The following is a 21,275-nucleotide window of genomic DNA, read 5'->3' on the forward strand; positions in this document are numbered from 1 at the left end:
AGAGAGAGAGAGTTTGGGGGTGTGGGGGTGAGTCGAAGTGCCTGAAAAGACCAGAAGTTTCAGATACCCTGATCTAGATTTACAACGGATTGTGAACCACTTGGTGTGGATGCTGGGAATCAAACTTGGGTCCTCTGCAAGAGCAGCATACACTTAACTGTGGAGCCATCTCTCCAGCCCAAATCACTTAGAATCAATCACAACATGCATGATTTTTGTTTTACTCTAATGAGAACTGGAAGAGCCATGTTCTATAAGTAATAATATATTTTACATGTGGAGAAAACAGGAAAAAGAAGTCTGGATATTCAGATTATTGCAACCAGTATTTATTTTAACTGTCAAGCTATGGCACTTTCCAAGTTCATGGGAGTGCTTAGAACAAAGTAATTGTAAAATGTAATTTTATCAAAGAAATTTGGTGCTAAGTTCTCAGGAAGACACACAGATGTAGAATTCTCACTCAGTGCTACTTCAGTCATAGGAAAAAGATCCTCTGTTGCCGATTTTAGTTATTTCATTACTGCCTTGCTAAAGAAATAGCTCTTCCTCAAACATCTCCAAGGGGTCAGTTATTTGCAGGTAATTCATGACCTATTAAAGTTAGGTATTTTTCTTCCTGGCTTACTACTTTATGATAAATAATACTCTTATAGTAAGGAAGAAGAGCATTAATATTTTTAGCTCATATATCTAACTTTATCATCAATTTTTCAGTCATAGTAAATGATATCCTGCTAATACATTATTTGATGGCCTCCAAAATGTTCATTTCATTTTGTCCATATATGTTTTCAAAACATAAACCTAATTACATTAAAAAATATTCCACTAAAACGGGCATAGTGGTACCTACCATTAAGCCGAATACTCGGGATGCACAGTCAGGAGGATCAGGATCTCTGTGAGATCATGGCCAGACTGGTCTACAAAGCAAGTTCCAGGTCAGATGGAACTTCGGGAAAACAATAGGAAAAACAAAATCTCCATCATATTGATGGAATAATTATTAGCTTATTCCACACTTTGATATGCAGATCATTTCAGCATATAATAGAAATTCAATAAATATTTCTTAAATCAGAACACTGCTCAAATGTTACTATTTTGACAAATCAACCTTTTTTGAGTACATAGTTATATTTTTCTTGGTGTTTTAGCACCCCATTTACTCAAATAACATTGCATATACCTTGAAATCCTTTCACTTTACTGCATATTTTGCCTGAGGGAAGGTTTGCGAAAGGACACATTTTGTACCATGTGATGTACTTCTAACAAGGCAAAATTGATGCAATACTTCTTTCTTAGTTATTTATAATGGTACCTGATTATTATACCCTAGATGATTTTCAAGAACAAAAGACAATTAAGATGCCCATTATTTGCATCCTCTGAAATCTTGAGCATGTGCCATGGCTCCTCTGTGTATAGGGACACATACAGCTCAATCTCCAAAAATGAAAGTAATTGTGGAATTTGTAAGTAAACATTCTTGGTCTATGCTTATTAACTGAGTAACTTGGAGTAACCACCTGAATAAATAATATTTTTAAAATTTTATTTATTATTTTTATTTTATGTGTATTCGCGTATTGCCTGCATGTAAGTGAGTGCACCCATGTGGTGCAATGCCCTTGGAGGTCAGAAGAGGCTGTCAGACCCCCTGGGACTGGAGTTATGGGCAGTTGTTAGCTGCCATGTGGGTGCTGGGATTCAAACCCTGGTCTGCTGCAAGAACATCCAGTGTTTTTAACCACTGAACCATCTCTCCAGCCCCATGAATAAATAATATTTGACTTATAGGATTATTATGAGGATGAAATGAATTAAAAATGTGCCTGATGTGGCAAGTGTGAGAAAACAATGATGCTTAGTAAAAGAATAAAGAGGACAGGAGAGTTAGGAGGATGATTAGTTGGACTAGAAAGATGATGTTTTAAAGAAGCTTGTCTCCAGCTTGAATGACGTGTTTAATCATGCAGGAGAGATTTCTTTTAGTGACTTTCAGTTCTTCAGGGTTTGGCACCACATCAAACCAATAAGTATTATGTGGATGGATATTGACTTATTATTATTTCATTCTTAATTTATGTACGAAGAGTTTAGTGGTTTATGCTTACTGTACTGGCTACTCTTCGTCTCTGTAGGACTGCAAGAACGTTGCATTTTAAATGTATTTGGGGTATTGATTTGCCATCAGTATTTATCAGCTCTTAGAATCTACATCTACTTGCCTTAAGTGTGTAGGATGATCATTAGTACTCAAATATAGTGGTCATATATTTTAAAGTGTGAGGTACTCTTGTGTTTTAGCATCTGTGTGGGAATTGGCATACAATAATATGAGTAATTGTTTTAATGAAAATTTCACCTCAGCACCACTTTACTCTGACTTCATTGTGAATGCAATTAGGCTTGCCGTAGGCGTCTCCCTGTGAGCCTGTAGATAAGGCATGGGAAAAATTATTTTTTTATTATAATCCTTCTGCTTAAATATGATAGGAAAGCACTAATGAATTTAATACCATTAACGTTCTCTCTGAACTGCAACCTTTAAATTATAAAATATCACATATTGTCTTTTTACTAAATGCTGACAAATTGTTTCAAAATGTGCTTTATAAAGCAAATTTTATTTGGGCATATTCTTTGTTTTGTCTTTCAATTAACATGATAAGGCAAATGGTTATTTCTACTTCAGATGTCTTATGTCCTTAGCAGTAGTCACATTTCCTGTAATAATTCATCACAGTCTGAAGTGTGTCTTACATAAATAATTTCTTCTCTATTCTTCAGTTTACATACCATGATAAATGCTACATATTGCAGAGTTTTTCTTTTTGAAATAAGATGATGTAATTTAGCTTCATTAGAATAAAAGGTAATTAAAATTACATTTTAAGAATGACTCATTTTGAACTCGGTATGATGCTGTGACATTGTATTCAAATTTTCAGCACTTTGAGATAGATATGGGCATTTGAGACTTGTACAATGGAATGACTGGATAAAGAGGACATAAAACAGAAAAGCTAACACAAAGCTCATTGTGTGACATGAGTGTATTGGCTATTCAGATGGCTGAAAGTCAAGAACTGAAGACTTCTCCAGATATCCATAAACTGTAGGCCTCCAGATTTCTTAGGCTGTTTAATGTAACAAAAGACAAGGTAATCATATGATTAAAAATCATATAGAATTAAAAATTAATTCAGTATAAAGGTAAAAGTGATATGTATGCTACAAGTATGTGAGTAGAGCTAAAAATATTTTGTGAGTGACATCACTCATCTTGTATAAGGTAACTATAATTTCTTCTGTGAATAACTATATTATAACACTTGTTGCATTATTTTTATACATTATGTTAAATTATTAGTACATAAATCTTTTCTCTTTCCTATGGGATCTGTAAGGGTGAATATTACAGTTGTTACAGTATATATAAAGACCTTTACATTATTGAGTTATTAATTTAAAAAATAAAAGTTTACATCACATTGAAAGGGAACGAACTCAAAAGCATTTGATCTCATCACATTAATTAATTTTTACAGTTCATTAACTTTGAGAAAAGGTCTGAGAGTGTAAGAGCTGTATTAAACTGTATCCCTGATCTGAACCTCTAATACCTGCTATAGAGCAAGAATTAAACCACTTGTTGAACAAAACAAAGCAATATTTACAATAACAGCTTTCATTTGTTGAATACTTGTTTTTGTTTTTTTCTGAGGTGTATGCATGACCTGAGGGTATGCACACTGGAAAGCCTTTATCCAGCATGGGTCATGCCTTCTCTTCCTAGCCTTCCCCAGATTGTATACTTTAGCCCTCCCCAAATGCAGGAGATCATATGGACCCTCTGGTGAGGGTCCAATGACCCTGATTGGCCCTCCTTTAATGAATGAGCACAACTGTCAACAAGCCCAATTGTGATGATGTTTAGCGTTCTGGCATAGCTGAAGTCATGATGATGGTAATTATTTCATGCAGTAGAGACTGCTGTACAGCATCGTCTTATTAAATAGAAATGGAATTTAAAAAGATTTGGTTCTAGGATCCACATATGAGGGAGAGAATACATTCTTTATTTTTCTGAATCTGTGTTACTTCACTTAGTATAACAGTTCCTAGATCCATCCATTTACCTGCAAATTTCATTATTTCATCTTTCTTCACTGCTGAATAGAACTCCATTATGTAAATATACCAAATCTTTGTTAACCACTTATCAGCTGGGGGGCACTTAAGTTGCTTCCAGTTCTTAGTTAACTGTAAAAAGAGAAGCAACAAACATGGTTATACAAGTGTTTCTACAATAGGAGTCCTTTGGGTATATGCCAAGGAGAGGTATAACCAGGTCATTTGGTAGGTTCATTTTTAGTTTTTCAATAGAGGCTGCACTAGTTTGCAATCCCACCACCAATGGATGAACTTTCCCCTTTCTCCACATCCTCACCAGCATTTGGTATCACTTGTTCTTTTGAACCTAGCCAGTCTGATGGTGGTAAGGTGATACCTTAGGGTGGTTTTAATTTGCATTTCCCTAACTAATGATGTTGAGCACTTTTTGAGATGTTTCTTAACTATCTTTATTTACTCCTTTGAGAACTCTCTGTTTAGATTTTTAGCCCATCTTTTAATTGAGTCATTTGGTTTCTCAATTCTTTGTTGAGTTCTTTATGTATTCTGGATGATAAACCTCTGACAGATGTCACTGGCAATTATTTTTTTCCCATTCTGTAGGTTTTCTCTTCACCTTTTTGATTGTTTCTTTTGCTGTACAGGAGCTTTTTACTTTAATGAGTTCCCACTTTTTGATTGCTGACCTTAATTCCTGAGCAACTTCTGTCTGAATTTAGAAAATCCTTTCCGGGACCTATATCTTGTAAGTTACTACCAATATTTTCTTCTAATAGTTTCAGGGTTTTCAGTTTCACATTGAGGTCTTTGATCCACTTGGAGTTGACTTTTGCACAAAGTGAAAGATAAAGATCTAGTTTCATTCTTCTACAGGTGGAGATCCAGTTTTGCCAGCATCATTTGGTGAAGATGCTGTCTTTCCTCCATTGTGTATTCTTGGCACCTCTGTCAAATATTAGGTGGCTGAAATTGCATGTACTCAGGTTTGAAACTTCAATTACGTTCCATTGATCTATGTGTCCATTTTTGTGCCAGTATAATGCTGTTTTTATGACTATAGTTCTGTAGTATACTTTGAGACCTGGTATAGTAATCCCCCAGAATTGTTCGTTGTGCTTAGGGTTACTTTGGCTATCCTGGGTCTTTTGTGCTTCCGTACGAATTTAAGGATTTTCTTTTTCTAATTCTGTGAAGTATGTCATGGGTATTTTAATTGGGATTGCACTGAATCTATATATTGCTTTTGGTAGCATGGTCATTTTCACAATATTAATTCTTCCAATTCGTGAGCATGGGTGGTCCTTCCATTTCCTGGTGTCTTCCTCAATCTCTTTAACGATTTAAAATTTTCATTGTAGAGTACTTTGGTGTCTTTGGTCAGATTTGTTCCAAGAAATTTTATTTTTTGCAGCAATTTTGAATGGGAGCATTTCCCTACATTCTTTCTCCAACTGGTTCTTATTGGTATATAGAAAGGTTACTGAATTTCTAGATTGATTTTATAACCTGACACTATACTGAAAGTTTTGATAAGTCCTAAGAGTTTTCTGGAGGAGCTATTGGGAATTTCTTAAGTATAGTATTATACCATCTGCAAAATGGAATAGTTTGACCGCTTCTTTTCCAATTAGTACTACTTAAATTTCCTTCTCCTGTCACTGCTCTAGCAAGAATTTCAAGCACTATGTTGAAAAGGAGTGGAGATAGTGGACATGGTTCCTGATTTTAATGGGAATGCTTCCAGTTTGTCTCCATATACAATGATGTTGCCTGTGGGTTTGTTATATATGGCTTTAATTATGTTGAGGTATGTTCCCTCCAGTCCAATTCCCTCTAGGACATTAAACATAAATGCATACTGAATTTTGTCTAAAGCCTTTTTTGTCTTTGAGTCCTTTTATATGATTAATGACATTTATTGACTTGCATATATTGAACCATCCCTCCGTCTCTGGAACAAATCCTGATGGATCATGGTGAATGATCTTTTTGATGTGCATGTGTATGCAGTTTGCAGGTATTATGTTGAGAATTTTTGCATCTATGTTCATTAAGGATATGGGTCTATAGTTTTCTTTTTTGGTTGTTTCTTTACCAAGTTTGGGTATTAGAATGATGCTGGCTCCATAGAATGAATTTGGGAGTTCTCCCTCTCTTTCTATCTTTTTGAATAATTTAAGTAATATTATTTGGAGGTCTTCTTCAAATGTCTGGTAGAATTCTACTGTAAATCCATCTGGGCCTGGGTTTTTTTAGTTGGGAGGCTTTGTCTTGCTGTTTTGAATTCCTTATATGTTATGGGTCTGTTTAAACTGTTGATCTCTTCTTGGTTTAACATCCGTGGTTCCCATGATTTTAGATATCTGTCCATTTCTTTTAGATTTTCAAATTTAGTAGTGTATAAGTTTTTAAAATATTCTGGTATAATGGTCTGGATCTTTTGGGTGTCTGTTGTGACCTTCCTCTTTTCATCTCTGATTTTGTTGATTTGGATTTGCTCTTTCTTTTGGTTAACTGGGCTAAGGGTCACTCTATCTTGCTGATCTTTTCAAAGAACCAGCTCTTAGATTCATTGAGTCTTTCTATTGTTTCTTTGTTTCTGTTTCATTAATTTCTGCTCTAATGTTTGTTATTTCTTTTCTTCTGCTTGATTTGGGTTTTATCCTTTCCAGTGTTTTGAGTTGCAGTCTTAGGTCATTTATTGGGTGCTTTCTAGTTTTCTAATGTAGGCATTTAGAGCTATGAGCTTTCCTCTTAGGACTGCTTTTGAAGTGTCCTAGAGGTTGTGTTGTGTTGTATTGTCTTTTTTGTTGAATTCCAGGAATTCTTTTATTTCTTTATTGATTTCTCCTTTGCCCCACTCATTGTTCAGGAGTGTGTTGTTTAATTGCCATGGTTTCATGTAGTGACTAGGGCTTTATCCAGTGCTGATTTTGAGCTTTATTGAATTATGGTCTGATAGAACGTATGGAATTCTTTCTTTCTTTCTTTCTTTTTTTTTGGGAGTTTTAGAGGTTTGTTTTGTGGTCCAGTATGTGGTCAATTTTTGAAAAAGTTTCATGAGTTTCTGAGTAGAAAGTGTATTCTTTGGTGCTTGGGTGGAATATTTGAAAGATGTCTGTTAGGTCCAATGGATGTGTGGTATCATTTAATTCAGACATCTCTCCATTTATTCTTTTTCCAGTTGACCTGTCTAATGGAGACAGTGGGGTACTGAAGTCCCCTACTATTACTGAGTTGGGGTTAATCTGTCTCTTAAAGTCATGTAGTGTTGTTTTTATGAATTTGAGTGCACCAGAGTTTGGTGCATATATGCTAAAGAATGCAATATCTTCTTGGTTAACTGTTCCTTTGATCAGAATGAAGTGATCCTCCTTATCTCTTCTGATTAGTTTTACTTTGAAGTCTATTTTGTCAGATATTAGAATTGCAACCCCTGCTTGTTTTTTAGTGCCATATACTTGGAATATTCTTTTCCTTCCTTTTACCTTAAGGTTTTGCCTATCCTTGAAGGTGAGATGGGCTTCTTGCATACAGCAAAGAGACGTATTCTGTTTCTTAGTCCATTAACTTAGCCTGTGTTTTTTGACTGGGGAGTTCAGTCCATTGATATTTAAGGTTATTACTGAAAGGTGTGTATTGGTTGCTGTCATTTTGATTGCTGTTTGTGTTCTCTGTCTAATTTTGTGTTTCCTCAGTTATACCTTTATTTTCTTTTGTTCCCCCTGTAGTATAGTTGTTTCTCTCTCTGCTCTCTGCATTGCTTCAAGTATTCTTTGAAGAGCTGGTTTTGTGGACATGTATTCTTTCAGGCTATTTATGTCAGGCTATTTATGTCTGAGCTGGCATCTATTGTAATATAGAACTGGAAACACCTTGGTACAGCCTCTTCTGGCTTTAATAGCTTGCATTAATAAGTCAGCTATAATTCTGATGGACTTTCCTTTGTATGTGACTTGTTTTTCTTTTTCTGCTTTCAGTATTCTCTCTTTGTTCTGTACATTTAGTGCTTTTACTATGACATATTGTGAGGAATTTCATTTCTGATCCTGCCTATTTGGTATTCTGTGTGCTTCCTGTATTTGTATAGTGATGTCTTTCCTTAATTTCGAGACATTCTCTTCTACAATCCTGTTTAAGATCTTGTCAATACCATTAACCTGAATTTCTTCTCCTTCCTCTATTCCTATTACACATAGACTTGGTCTTTTCATGGTGTCCCACATTTCTTGCATTTTCTATTCCTGTGTTTTATAAATTTTCTATAATCTTTGCTTGAGTGGTCCAATTTTTCAACTTTATCCTCCAATTTTGATATCCTGTTTTCCATTTCATTCATTCTAGAGGTGAGGCTTTCCCCTGTTGTTTCAAGTTGCCTTATTGAGTTTTGCACTTCCTTCATTTCTGTCTGAGTTTTCTTCAATGTTTCTACCTCTTTTGTGAATTCATTCAGAAGTTTCTCTCTGTCTTCTTTTAGTTCTTTGATATGTTTGCTCATGTGTTCTTTAAATTCATTGAATTCTTTATCATAATTATGATTGTTCTTTTAAATTCAATGTTCTGGATTATCTCTAAGGGGTTCTTCTTGTACAAGAATTCTTCTACAGGACAGGTGGAGTTTGGTGGGGGCATAGTGTTTTTGCGTTCTATTTTATTATTCTTTCATTGTGATTTTGGCATTTGAATTTCTTTTGTTGTTTATGATTCTGATATGAGAATTAAGTTGAAGAATGCTTCTGTTTGTGTTATTGGGGTGCCTAGGTCCTTCCCTTATTGATTATGTAAAGCTTGTTGGTACAGGTTTCAGGTTCTCTCAGGTTTTTACTTGGAGGGAACTGATGGCTTCATATCAGCTGTTCAGAAAAACCCAAATAAGCCCCATTCACATTCCAGTCAGTTATAGTCAGGCTTCCTTCTATGGTTTGGACCCCTATTAGCAGGAACATCAAGTGGAGGCAGGATCCAGGTGCTCTCAGGCAGTCCCCTGTGTTCTCAGCCCCTATGCCGGTGGGAGGCCAGAACCCAACACTCTGTGGCAGTCTGCTGAGATCACAACCACTACACTAATGGAGGTCGGAGCCCACCGTCTCAGGCTGTCTGCTATGGTCCTAGAATACTTATGTGCCACACACTGTTCTAGACACTTTATATTTATTCACTTGTTTACTCTTCATCCATTCCATTAACTAATCCATAATATACACTGTCTGCACAATGTATAGATATAGATCATCCATGCTTTCAATGAAGCTGTGGCTTCAATTGAAAATGTAGAAACTAAGCATGATTTACTAAAATGCTTTGTGAAAAATAGATGAGACTTTACTTGAAGCAAGTTCACCTTAGAGTCTGCCAAAGAAGAAGTTGTCAAAGTATTTTTACTAAAAAAATTACTATTATTATTATACTATCTCCTCCAACAAAGATATAATTATATTTTAAAACTCACAGTATCAGAATAGGAAAATCTAATATTTTAGGAGTTTTCAAATGTTTGATATACTTACTTTTCCCTCCCTCATGCCTTTATAAGTACACCCCATCTTCCAAGATTTTCTGTTTCAGAGAGTATTTATCTGCCCGTTTGTGTATGTAGGTACTCTGGGTCTGACAAGATTGATAAATTCCTACAACAACATTGCTGAAAGATAACTGTTCTTAATATATCCATATGCCAAATATATTTCTATGTGCTCTGTACATATTAAGCAAAAAACCAAATGTAGTAAGTGCAATATAATTTTCCTCATTTTATGAAGGATAACATTAAGATACCAAATTATAGTAGTACATTATGTTACTCATTCAGGGTCAATAAGTTACGTAGTGGTCTAGTTGGTAGGTAAGCCCAGGTAGTCTAGCTACAGAATCCCTCAAGTTTTTGCTCGGTACATGGAAAGCCTTTATACCAAAGAAGAAACAATAAAAAATGAATTTAAATATACACAGCAGAGTGGGAATTGAATTTAACAAACAAAAAAAATTGTTCTCTCCAAAAAAGATCAACTTCCAAGAAATCAAAGGAACAAATAACAAACACGTCATTTATAGAAAAAAATCAAGCAGTTAAAAATAACATGAGAACTCTTGGTAATTATTAAACATAAGAAATCCTCAGCAGTTCTGGGCATGGTACCCAAGGCCTTGAACGTGCTATGCAAGCATTCATTGAACTATATTAATGTGAAGAGATGGCTTAGTGGTTTAGAGTACTAGCTGCTCTTTCAGAGAACCTGGGTTCAGCTCCCAGAACCCACATGTTGGCAATCTGTACCTCCATCCAGTTCCAGAGGATCCAATTCCCTCTTCTGGCCTCTGCAATCATTGCATACACAAGGGGCCCTTGCATACCTGCAGACAAAGCACTCATATACATAAAGAACAAATAAGTATATTAATTAAAAAGCAAGAAAACAAGGGAAAACAAACAGCAACAAATGAAAGAAGAGGAAACAGTTGTTGGTATTATTCAATCAATGATTTTTTATTGTCTTCACCAGGATATAAAATAATCACTGCATTAGTTACTTGTCTCATTGCTGCAACAAAATATATGACAAGAGCAACTTAAGAAATGAAGTATTATTTTGGCTCACTGTTTGAGGGTACATCACAGCAGGGACCATATGGCATCAGCAGTGACAGGCAGCTGTTCACAGTGTGTCCACAATCAGGAAACAGAGCAATGAATGCTTATGCTCAACTAGCTTTATCCTTATCATTCAGTTCAGGACACCAGTCCAGAGAATGCTACTGCACATGTCCAGAACACTGGTTCTGTGATGATTCCAATGAGCAGCAGGTTGATAACTGAGATTATCCATCACAAAAATAATAATGGAGCTCAGCTTTAGTTGTACAAACTTTTCATATGCTTTTTCTCCAGAATTTTCCATTTAGATATTAGAGTACATTATTTCCATTAGACTAAATTCTTAGATGCAAATCCTGAGATCCATCCTTCAGTTCTACTTTTCTTCACTCCTCAAAGGAACACATTAACAACTCCTCTCAGGTCCATTTTACAAAGATAATCATAATCTCAAAGTCTGTAAATGATCACAACTTTTTGTGGTCCTCTGGCTGGAAGGCTGCAATTGTTTTCTCCATCTCTCCATGCTTCAGGTCTTGCCCTCCTAGAGTCTATTTTTTATCGAATGACTAGGTTTCTATTTTCTCATACATGGTAGATCATCCTTCATCTCTGCTCAGTAACCCCAGTAGACTTTCCACTCACTAAAAGTAAATATAATATTGTAGACTAACATGTCCCACTGCTTCCTCTTGTCTATTTGACCACACATTCCATGAATCCTCTCCTAGGTCTTTCTCTCCAAGCACAGTGAATCCCTTCATTATCTTTCTTCTAAGTTACCTTCTTTTATGTTCTCTCTACCTGAACTGTTCTACTGTTAGAGGCTCATGATGTTCACATCCCTGTTTTCAGCATCTTAATTGTTGCCACTTGAGCAGGATTCATTTTGCTAACTTTCCCTGAGAAAGAACTCTTTCCTCACACCCTTCACTACCTATCTAACTGTATCTACATTAATTTCCTTCTGCCTACCTGATATTGTATGCATTTAATTTATATCTTTATTGTGTAATTTTCCCTAGACTGTAGTATCTGGAACAGAATTTTATTTTGTTAGATTTTCTTACTAATGCACTCAGCCATAGCTTTTGCCATATACTGTCTTTTTTATGAGTGTTTTATCTTTTTATTCCCAAAACATTATGGTACACAATAAAGCCTAAGTGGTATTGGCTTGGTCTTTGATCTCTAGTCCTTTAGATGGACCAGACTGAGCCCACAGGAATATCAGTATCATTTCACAAATCTAGTAGGTTACTACTTGATGGTGCACATTAAGTCACAGGGCATAGGTATCCCAAGTGTGGCAGGGCATGTGCCCTAGTTCTTACAGAACTGGTGTTCAAACAAACTGCTCTGAGAAGGCAACTGAGCAAGAGGACCGGGGTATCAGGATGGTCTGGTGGGAGAACACGGGGTAAGTGAATGGACAGGGATTGTCCTGTTTTCTTTCTGCTACTAAGTAAGAGCAGTGCTTGTGATGGCAGCAAGAGGCCAGAACAGATAGCTATCAGGGAAACAATAGATGAATCAAGGCAGGTTAACAGGCAAGGTCAGATTGTAGAATACTGTCCATAAGAATAGAGACAAACTGTTCCAATTTCTGCCGAGCTTGTTTCCCAGCCTCTAGGACTTCCTTGTGATTGGCCTTCTCCAAGTTTTCATAATCCATGATTACCTTCTTTGTGATGAGCGAGAAGCCAAAGACACGAAGTCCACAGTGGCGTGCAACTATAACTTCTGATACTGTGCTCATACCAACAGCATCTGCCCCCAACTTCTGCAGCAGACAACACTCTGCCACTCTCAAATCTGGGGCCCCGCCAACATCGCCTAGGTGCCTTTCTGTAGCTCTCGCTCTGCTCCTGCATCTGTTTCCAGGCACTGAGAGCCTTCTGCCTTATACTCGGGTCATAAGCATCAGACATGGCAGGGAAGCGAACTCTGAACCTTTCATCACTGGGGCCTTGGAGAGGGTTTTGACCACAGAAAAAGTAGGTTGATGTGTTCACGGTTCAGCATATCTCCAACTTCAAATCTGGGGCTGAGCCCTCCAGATGCATTGGTGACCACCAAAGTGTTCATACTCAGAAGTCAGAAAACCCTCACTTGGAATGTCACCTTCCACAGTGGATATCCTTCATACATGTGGAACCTGCCCTGCATCATCACACAAGCTTTGTCGTTCAGGAACCCAAACACCAGTCGAACAGCATGGCCTTGTACTGTGCTTTGGGGGAAGTTGGGTATCTCACTGTATTCAAAGGTCTGGGCCTCGGTTAATTTATCAGTCAGCCCTCCTAACCCAGAATCACAGATCACTTCCACTTGAGGTCGGTGCTTGGTTTGAGACAGAAGACACTCTGCGGTGTTTTGATAATCTTCATATGTGAATCTGCTCTCCATGGTGGGGCGGCGAGACTGTGTCTTTCAGCCTGGCAGAGCTGCAGCACTCAGGTCTGATCCACCAACATACTGTCTTTTAAATGAACAAAAATATACAGCGTCACAAATGTTGCAAAATGGATGAGAATAGTTTTCATAATAATGTCAGAGGATTCTTGCGTATTATGGATTACAACTTAAAATACATATAACTTTGATGCAACTATTTCACTTAGCACCATCTTCAGAAAAGCTACACAGCAAGTAGAAGATGGATACACAAGATTGGCCTTTTAAGCATTGTTTTCAGCAGGAAAGTTGCTAGCAGTCTCGATGAATGATTAAAGAAGAAATTATCAATTATTCTATGCCTAACTTTTAAAAGAATGAGACAGACAGACAGGTCTTTGGGTATTGTTATAAAAATAACATAGCATACAATGCATGTTTAAAATGTAAACTTCAAGAATAACGCATGTAGAATGACTTCTCCCCAAATTCATTATCTGTACACTGTCCCCGGGAACACATTCACCTTCTCCAAGTGGTTTTCCTCATGTCTACTTTAGACATTTACAGACCCCACTATTTTCTCCTCAGAATTCTGCATTAAAGGCAGTCCTGTTTCTCTTTACGTTCTTAAAGTGGTCTTTTTGCTGTAGGTTCCACCTGACTCATCTGTCAAATCTAAATTGACTTCAAGCTAATCACTTCCTAAAAATTATTTCTTTGCCCTTGCAGATTTTTAATACACTTCCAAGAAACAATTATGCAGATTCAGTTGTTTCATTTCTGATTACATATACTTGACTCTGAACTTCCATTTTGTATCATTATTCATGGCTTTTATTTGTTGGCAGGTAACAAACTGGGAGATTTTTCTTTCTAATTAGATAATTGAAACATATGTACCTTTGAATTTGTATAGACCTATCTATGCACAAACTGCACATAGAATCTATATTTGTAGCACCAGTTAAAGTCAAAGGAAATATATTCATATAGCACTGGTGTTTTGCTCATTTTTTATATCTCCATGTTCCTGTTTTCATTAAAACATTTTTGAAAAGTTTTAAAGGGTAAAGTTCTGCTATAATTTTCAGTTAATACAGTATTTGTGTTGGGACTTCTGCCTTTGTATGTGCTTTGAACAATAGTAATATGTATATTTGAATCTTCCATGCTTTAAAAATTACCTATTAAGGAGAACGTAGATTATCTTATTAAAAGTAATTAATTTTTATGTATAAAAATAAAAAAATTAAAAATGAGTTGCAACCTCAAGATTTCTATATATCTATTCCCACTTTATATGCATGTTCCTTCATTTTTTCTTTAATTTCAGCTAAAGGAACATATCTTCCAATCTGATTTCCTAAATACCACATAATACTTATTTTCATTAACAAAATCGTTTGCTTTTATATATAATTTCTTGGTATGGTATTTGAGAATGAAAGAAAATACAATATTGGTTCTTGAAAACAAGAAAAATTTACTTGTTGTAGTGACTTTCTTGGTAATAATTATTTTGGTTTTTTTAAAGCAAATTTTAGTGTCATCTCTCCTTAAAACCTACTGGCTCAGTCAATTTTATGTGTAACACAACTTCAAGATTTAATGATACTAAATTATTAGATATTCTATAATAGACGTAGACAGCAAACTAAAATATTCAGAAACCAGGCAATAATACAACCTATTTTTCATTCTCTGCTTCATTTTGGTAAAATGAATATATTGTTACTGACTAGATAAAATGATAGTAATTTCTCAGTTATCATCTTTGTAACTCAGAGTAGATGAAGATATGTTGACAAATTGAAATCATATTCCAAATCTTTTTGCACTAATTGTATCAGCATGATAAATGTAGTCATAAATGCAATTGAAGGAAATTTGGTCACTCCCTTTCAAAACTACTCCATGTAAAGCCCCAAACCATTAAAAGACTGCAGTAACATGTAATAGAGAAGACATTAGTAGCCCATATGTATTCTGTAACAGAAACCAGTGTGCAAGATTTCTGGAAGTCTCATATCAGACGAGCAAGGCACTAAGGACACTCTAAGGTGAGAGAGAAATCAACTGCTTACATAGCTGACAAAGATCTTTCCAGGGCTTAACCCTGCCTACTGGCAGGGGGACAACTAAAGACAGTCTGGGGCCTTATGGTGGCTATGATGTTTGTAAAGAGATTCCTTTCCATTCATATGCGAGAGGAAGCAATATTTTCTGTGCAAAATTGTTGCATTCCCTCATTGATGCAATCACCACTTTAGAAGTTCAACCATGCTATATAAAGCTTGCTCCCATTATCTTTACAATAGCTATGTTCCATCATGATTGGGAATTACTGTATTATTTCTTCTACTACTGGTAAATAAATTAACTCAAGAAAGCCTGGGCTTCTGGGAGGTAAGAACAACCAAGGGAAAGTTGGGAGAGACAAACACGTGTTACATGTACACACTTAACCTTTAAAAAATTAACTAACAACTCATCTAATATTCATCTTGTATTTTAAAACATTTTATTTTTCCTAGCATATAAATAATGCATATTTGTTTAGAAAACCGAAGTAAATATAAACAAAAGATCTTTGAAAAACTCTCTTGTTCATTTGAAACATCATTAGCCAATGTGAAACTGGAATATATCTTTCAAATCCCGCTTTTCCAATATATGTAAGTAATTTGTGTGATTATCAGTGGCAGTATGAAATAAAAATGAAGACTAAGGTTCTGTTCAGGTTGAGGACCTAGCAACCTGTTCACTAACTTCCCTTGCCAATGGTGTAAACATTTCTAACTTTATTAACTTCTCTGTATTTTAAATATATGTATATAATAGCAGAATCTTTGAGTCATGGGTGGATATATAATTAAATATTCTTAAGAACTTAGACTATATCTGGCACATAGTATACACAAAATTATTGTCTTTAGATATAATAACTGAACTTTAAGAAATGCAATCACAGAATATATAAAAATTTAAAGGCATAGATCTAACATTTATCAATAGATACACAGTTGCAGTATTAAGAAACTGCATAAAATTCCATTATATGGATGACGCATAGCTCCCTACTTTTAAAAATTGACCTAACTCCACTTTTTGTTCTGTATTCATTTTTACATTTTTACACAAAGGTAAACAAAGATGTATATAGTACCTATATGTATTCATCACTCAAATTATTAGTAGCACATACTGACTTTTCATAATATATTTTGAATATTCATTACAAATTGTCAATTCTGATACAACTAACATAATGATCTCAGTGTATGTTTAAAGACCCCATGTATTGAGAAAAAAATAAATAATTGTGTTTATATAAGAAAGACACCCTTTATTCCTTTATTCCATCCTCAAGAAGCTAGCATTTAGCGAATGCCAAAGTTAAATACACAATTTCCTTTAGTCAACTCTCTTTAATATCTTCTTTCTACCTTGTTTTCTTCTGTTATATATGAAAAGAAGAAATGAAATAATCAAGGGCATACCAATGGGCAAAAACAATATATTTTTTAAATACAGTTTAATTGTCAGAGCTGTTTTATCAAATATAATTGAAATATTGTTCTCCACACACATGATTGGAAGCCCACATATTTAGAGCCGGAAATGGTAGGTCTCTTGACCTCAGTGAAGAATTATCAAATTGAATTACATTCCAAAGGCTTCAATGAACTTGGGGTAATGTATATATTCTTCCACATGGACTGATATCACTATCACAGAAGTTAGAATATGCAGGCATCCAGTATTAAAAATATGCCAATAATTTCTGTGTGCTGTCACATTAAACACAAAGTCATGAATTCCGATAAACTATTTTCTAGTAAAATGTGTTTTTCTGGAGTTATAGCAGTATTTTCAGTACTGAAATATAGCATACATTGGAAAAAAGCTGCACCGATACAAGTGAAAGTGTAAAACTATAATGAAAAAGATAATGTAGCTAGATAGAAGATTTATAGAAATAAATTACTTATGTACTTATGTCATAATATAACCAATTGGCATTCTTTTTGTATTTATCCATGATATACACTGTCTCACAATGTTGAATGTTCCCTAAATAAATCTGTTTTCTAATCAAAAACCTTTTAAAAAGGAATCCTTGCAATTTATACCCTCTCATCCTCATTCTTTGTGTCTCTCCTGAATTAGGACAAATTTCTGCTTGACATCATCCCACTTCTTTGAAGTCATCAAGAATTTCGTTTTCATTAGGCAAAGGGGGTTCTTCTTCCTAAAAGTGAGAGCAGGGATCAGAACCATTCACAGCAGCTTCAAATTTATAGAATTAGTGTCCATGTCAATGAGCTCCCCAGAGGTTCCACAGGCACATTTAAGTTTGAGAAGTTCTGCCCTCAGCCAGCATCAGAATCACTTGGGACTTTGCTAAAACTCTATTATTTACAGCTGAATCTGTAGTAGTGTGGTCCACCAATCTGTTTTATCATGCCCTCTGGGTGATTTTGATAAATGCTTCTCAAGGGTTACTCTCTGGGGATTGAGATCAGGAATGCGAACCCATTGCAATTGATTACTGGTTCCCAGTCTAATTTGTAGAAGAATGTGAATATCCAAGATCTGCTTGTACCAAACACATCTCAGTATCTGAAGGGCAGGGCCAGGACACTGAGTGGGTAGTGTGTGTTGGTTTCCTTCTAAACATTCCAGTTTTAGAAACCATTGCTATTGAGTTTGAAGATCAACTTGTCACTAAAATCCAGGGATTTACTTTTCAGTAAGAGTTCGAATCCACCCAAAACAGCACACAAAAGAGCAGTTTAAGCACCTGATCCAACTTCATTGACTATATGAATGGCACTTCTGCCTTCTAGTATTGTACCGTGTCTCTTTGATTCTGTTTTGTCATCTAAAAACGCATACAAAGGTCAAGCAATAGCCTTTCTATTCTGTTGAAATGAGAAAATTAGCATGGAAGTAATTTCACAATTTTCTTTGTTTCTTTTATTCCACTTGCTCAAACAATGGACTGTATCTGGGGGTTGAATGCAGCTGTTTTCTCACATGTAATTATGAACATCTGGTCAGAAGTTATCAAATACGATGGAGACTGGAATTTTTAACCTGTTCAAAGACCTAGGTGCAAATACTCTAAGTGTCATACAATGTATCCAGCCCATGAAAATGAAACTTCACATGAAAGCATAGAATTTGGGATTATGTGTCATGACTGACAGTTCAGGAAATATGATGCTATGCTCTTCAAATCTTATTATAGACATTAGCCCCTTGTAACTTTACAAATCCCCAAAACTATGTTATACTGACATTCTATACTTCCAACATGCTTACCGGTGACCAAGAGAAAGCCTGCCCATACACCTCAATTTGAGTAATGAATGTCTACGGAATATACAATATTCAAAGAGATGCCACTAATTAGTTCATCAAACATTTATTAATATTTATGAAATATCTCAGCACATTTTTCTTTTATCATCCTTGTTACCTTTTCGCTTAGTCCACATATGATATGCACCTGTTCTTTCTTAATTGCATATAAAACAGTATATTTCATATACCCATGTCGAGTTATACAACCCTGTAAGTAATCAGTGTTTAGAGTTTTGATGTCAGTGTTCATATACTAAGCAACTGTACATTGCCTGTCTCAATCTTTTCTCATCTGTAAAATTCTTTTGTCCCTGTCTATTTGAATTGACCTGAGAACACTCTGGTTTTGCTAGCTCAAAAGTACCCACTGAAGGGGACTCTTAAATGTACTGCATCATGAGTGTTACTTATGTGGAAAAACAAAAGAAGACAGAATTGCATATCACTGATAAATATATAGTCACAATAATAAACTGGCAAATGTGCTACAAGCTTTTTGCAACTATGATAGTAGTCCTGGGACAAACATTAAAATACATATTTGGAAGGCAGGTATGCAGTGTACACCTTTAATCTTAGCACTTAGAAAGCAGACACAATGTGATCTCTGTGAGATCAACATCAACCTGGTCTACATAGTGAGTTTTAGGCTAGCTGAAGTTACAGGGTGACCCTGTATCAAAAATACCAATGAAATATAATACATAGTTGGAAAAGATTGCAACCATATACTACATACTCTCAGGATTTCCTTGGGGCAAACAAATCAATACAGCAAGCTTTGATGTTTGAGGGAAGAAAATTGTGATCCATGTAGTCTATGGAACAAAGTCATTATGACATACATATGATAACACATTTTTTACTAAAAATGAATTCCCTTCTATGCACCTGAGTTTGGCATGGGCATGGGCGAGATTTCCATTCTTTCATTTTGTTATTGTTTCTCCTGTGCAGGACATGAACTTCACTACCCTAATCTAAACTTGTTCCTTTTTAATGTTCCTATGTTGATTGTTCTTTGATTTTACTTTATAGATATTTTCTACTTTCTTTTTAATATGCCCAATATTTTCCTAAGGGGGTGTAGGTCGGAGCCCAGTCCCTGATAGGCCAGGCTTCATCACACAGTTTAACAGAAAAATATAATACTGAATCACATAGCCAAAGTCTATACATAAACCATTGGTCTTACAGATATATGCCCACACAACTGGTGGAATTCAATGAATCAATGTTAAAGATGTACTGTAAAGCAAAGTGATTAGAATTAATGACAATGGATACATGGAATTAATTAGCGAATATATGATAAAAATAAACAACTATTTAAAATGATAAGCTAATTAGTGGTAATTATATACCTATATATGAATATCAAAAATAATTTTGTACAGTGAAATACATATATAAATTTTATATGACATATATATGTATAGATTTCATAAGAGTAGAGATTGGACCATATATAAAACAGTAGAATTCACGGTAAGGATAAATGGAGATATTACTGTTTATAACACCTATTTTCATAATTTCAATATTCCAATAGAAACATAATTTTGAAAATACCAGACTTAATACTTTAAAAATTATTAAATTTCTATTATCCCATCATGTTCTGACTTTTTCTCCTCTATAAAAACATTTACTCATTTCATTAAATAAATCTGTTTGGATGTACCAAAACATGACGTTTCATAGACTGAGTAGAACATGTGACCAACTCTGGAATGTAAAATTCCTTTTCTCCTGAAGTATTTCAACCACCATAGAAGTAGTTTACACTAGACAGTATTTTCACTGGCTGACTTGAAGAGCACAAGAGACAAGTGAAACTGTAAGGATCTCTGAAGTTCTTCAAACCATTGGCTAAACAGAAGTATTTTGATGTCCAACAGGATGGGGAGGTCAAAGTAGAAGCAGCCAAGCTAAAGATAGTAAACAGAATGATACCTACTATTATGAGGCAGCTGAGGAGAAAGGCGTGCCTCTGAAGGAGTGACAGAAAGGCTGGGACTTAGGAGTCCAGAAAGAGCGCCAGAGATGACAGCAGACCTCTGCCATCATCGTTCTTCCCAATGTCCATCCATCTTGAGAGAGACAGTGTTATAACTTCAAAATAAACATTTCATTAACTAACAAACATAAAATCTGTTTTGAAAAACTTGCTTAGATAGAGGATACCTTTTAGCAATCACAATTCTATATTGTTTTTTTTAAACAAAATTTCACTAGGTCAGGCTAGTCTTGAACTCAGAATTCTCCACTATCAGCCTCTCAAGCGCTGGGATTACATGTGTGTACCACCACACCTGGTTTATAATTCTATATCTTTTTTAAATTATTTATTTAATAACCACATACTTAGAAGAAGCATTTCATTACAACAGCATTGACATATTCAATAACAATTTACTGAGCTAGGATGCATCTTTTTCAATATCGGCTATAGATTTTTAGGTTTACAGTTGAATTATTACAGTTATACAATATTGTGTTCACTATAAACCATTTAAGACATAAAATTAAATGAGGTTTTAACCTTTAAAATAGATCTCCATTTCATTATTAAAACACACAATTTCATGCAAAAAATTCGCATTTAATGCAATTGACATTAAGATGTTTGCACATGCGTTTCTAATCTCTATATATCAGTTTATTACTAGTCACAATCGGTTACTTTCTGAGCTCCTTGGCATCTGAGCATATATATAAAGTCATCAGATAGATTTCAATGGTAATGTTTTTCACATCTACTAAT

At 35.2% G+C, this 21,275-nt stretch overlaps 1 protein-coding gene and 1 pseudogene across 1 annotated transcript in view; one reads left to right on the plus strand and one right to left on the minus strand.

Annotated features, from left to right (window-relative positions):
- Il1rapl1 (interleukin 1 receptor accessory protein like 1) overlaps positions 1-21,275 on the plus strand; it is a 1,446,478-nt gene that overhangs the window by 900,835 nt on the left and 524,368 nt on the right. The window lies entirely within an intron of this gene.
- On the minus strand, positions 12,282-13,147 carry LOC103725392 (annotated as a pseudogene).

Source organism: Nannospalax galili, unplaced genomic scaffold, assembly GCF_000622305.1.
Source record: "Nannospalax galili isolate Female #2095 unplaced genomic scaffold, S.galili_v1.0 scaffold7, whole genome shotgun sequence".
Taxonomy (NCBI): domain Eukaryota; kingdom Metazoa; phylum Chordata; class Mammalia; order Rodentia; family Spalacidae; genus Nannospalax; species Nannospalax galili.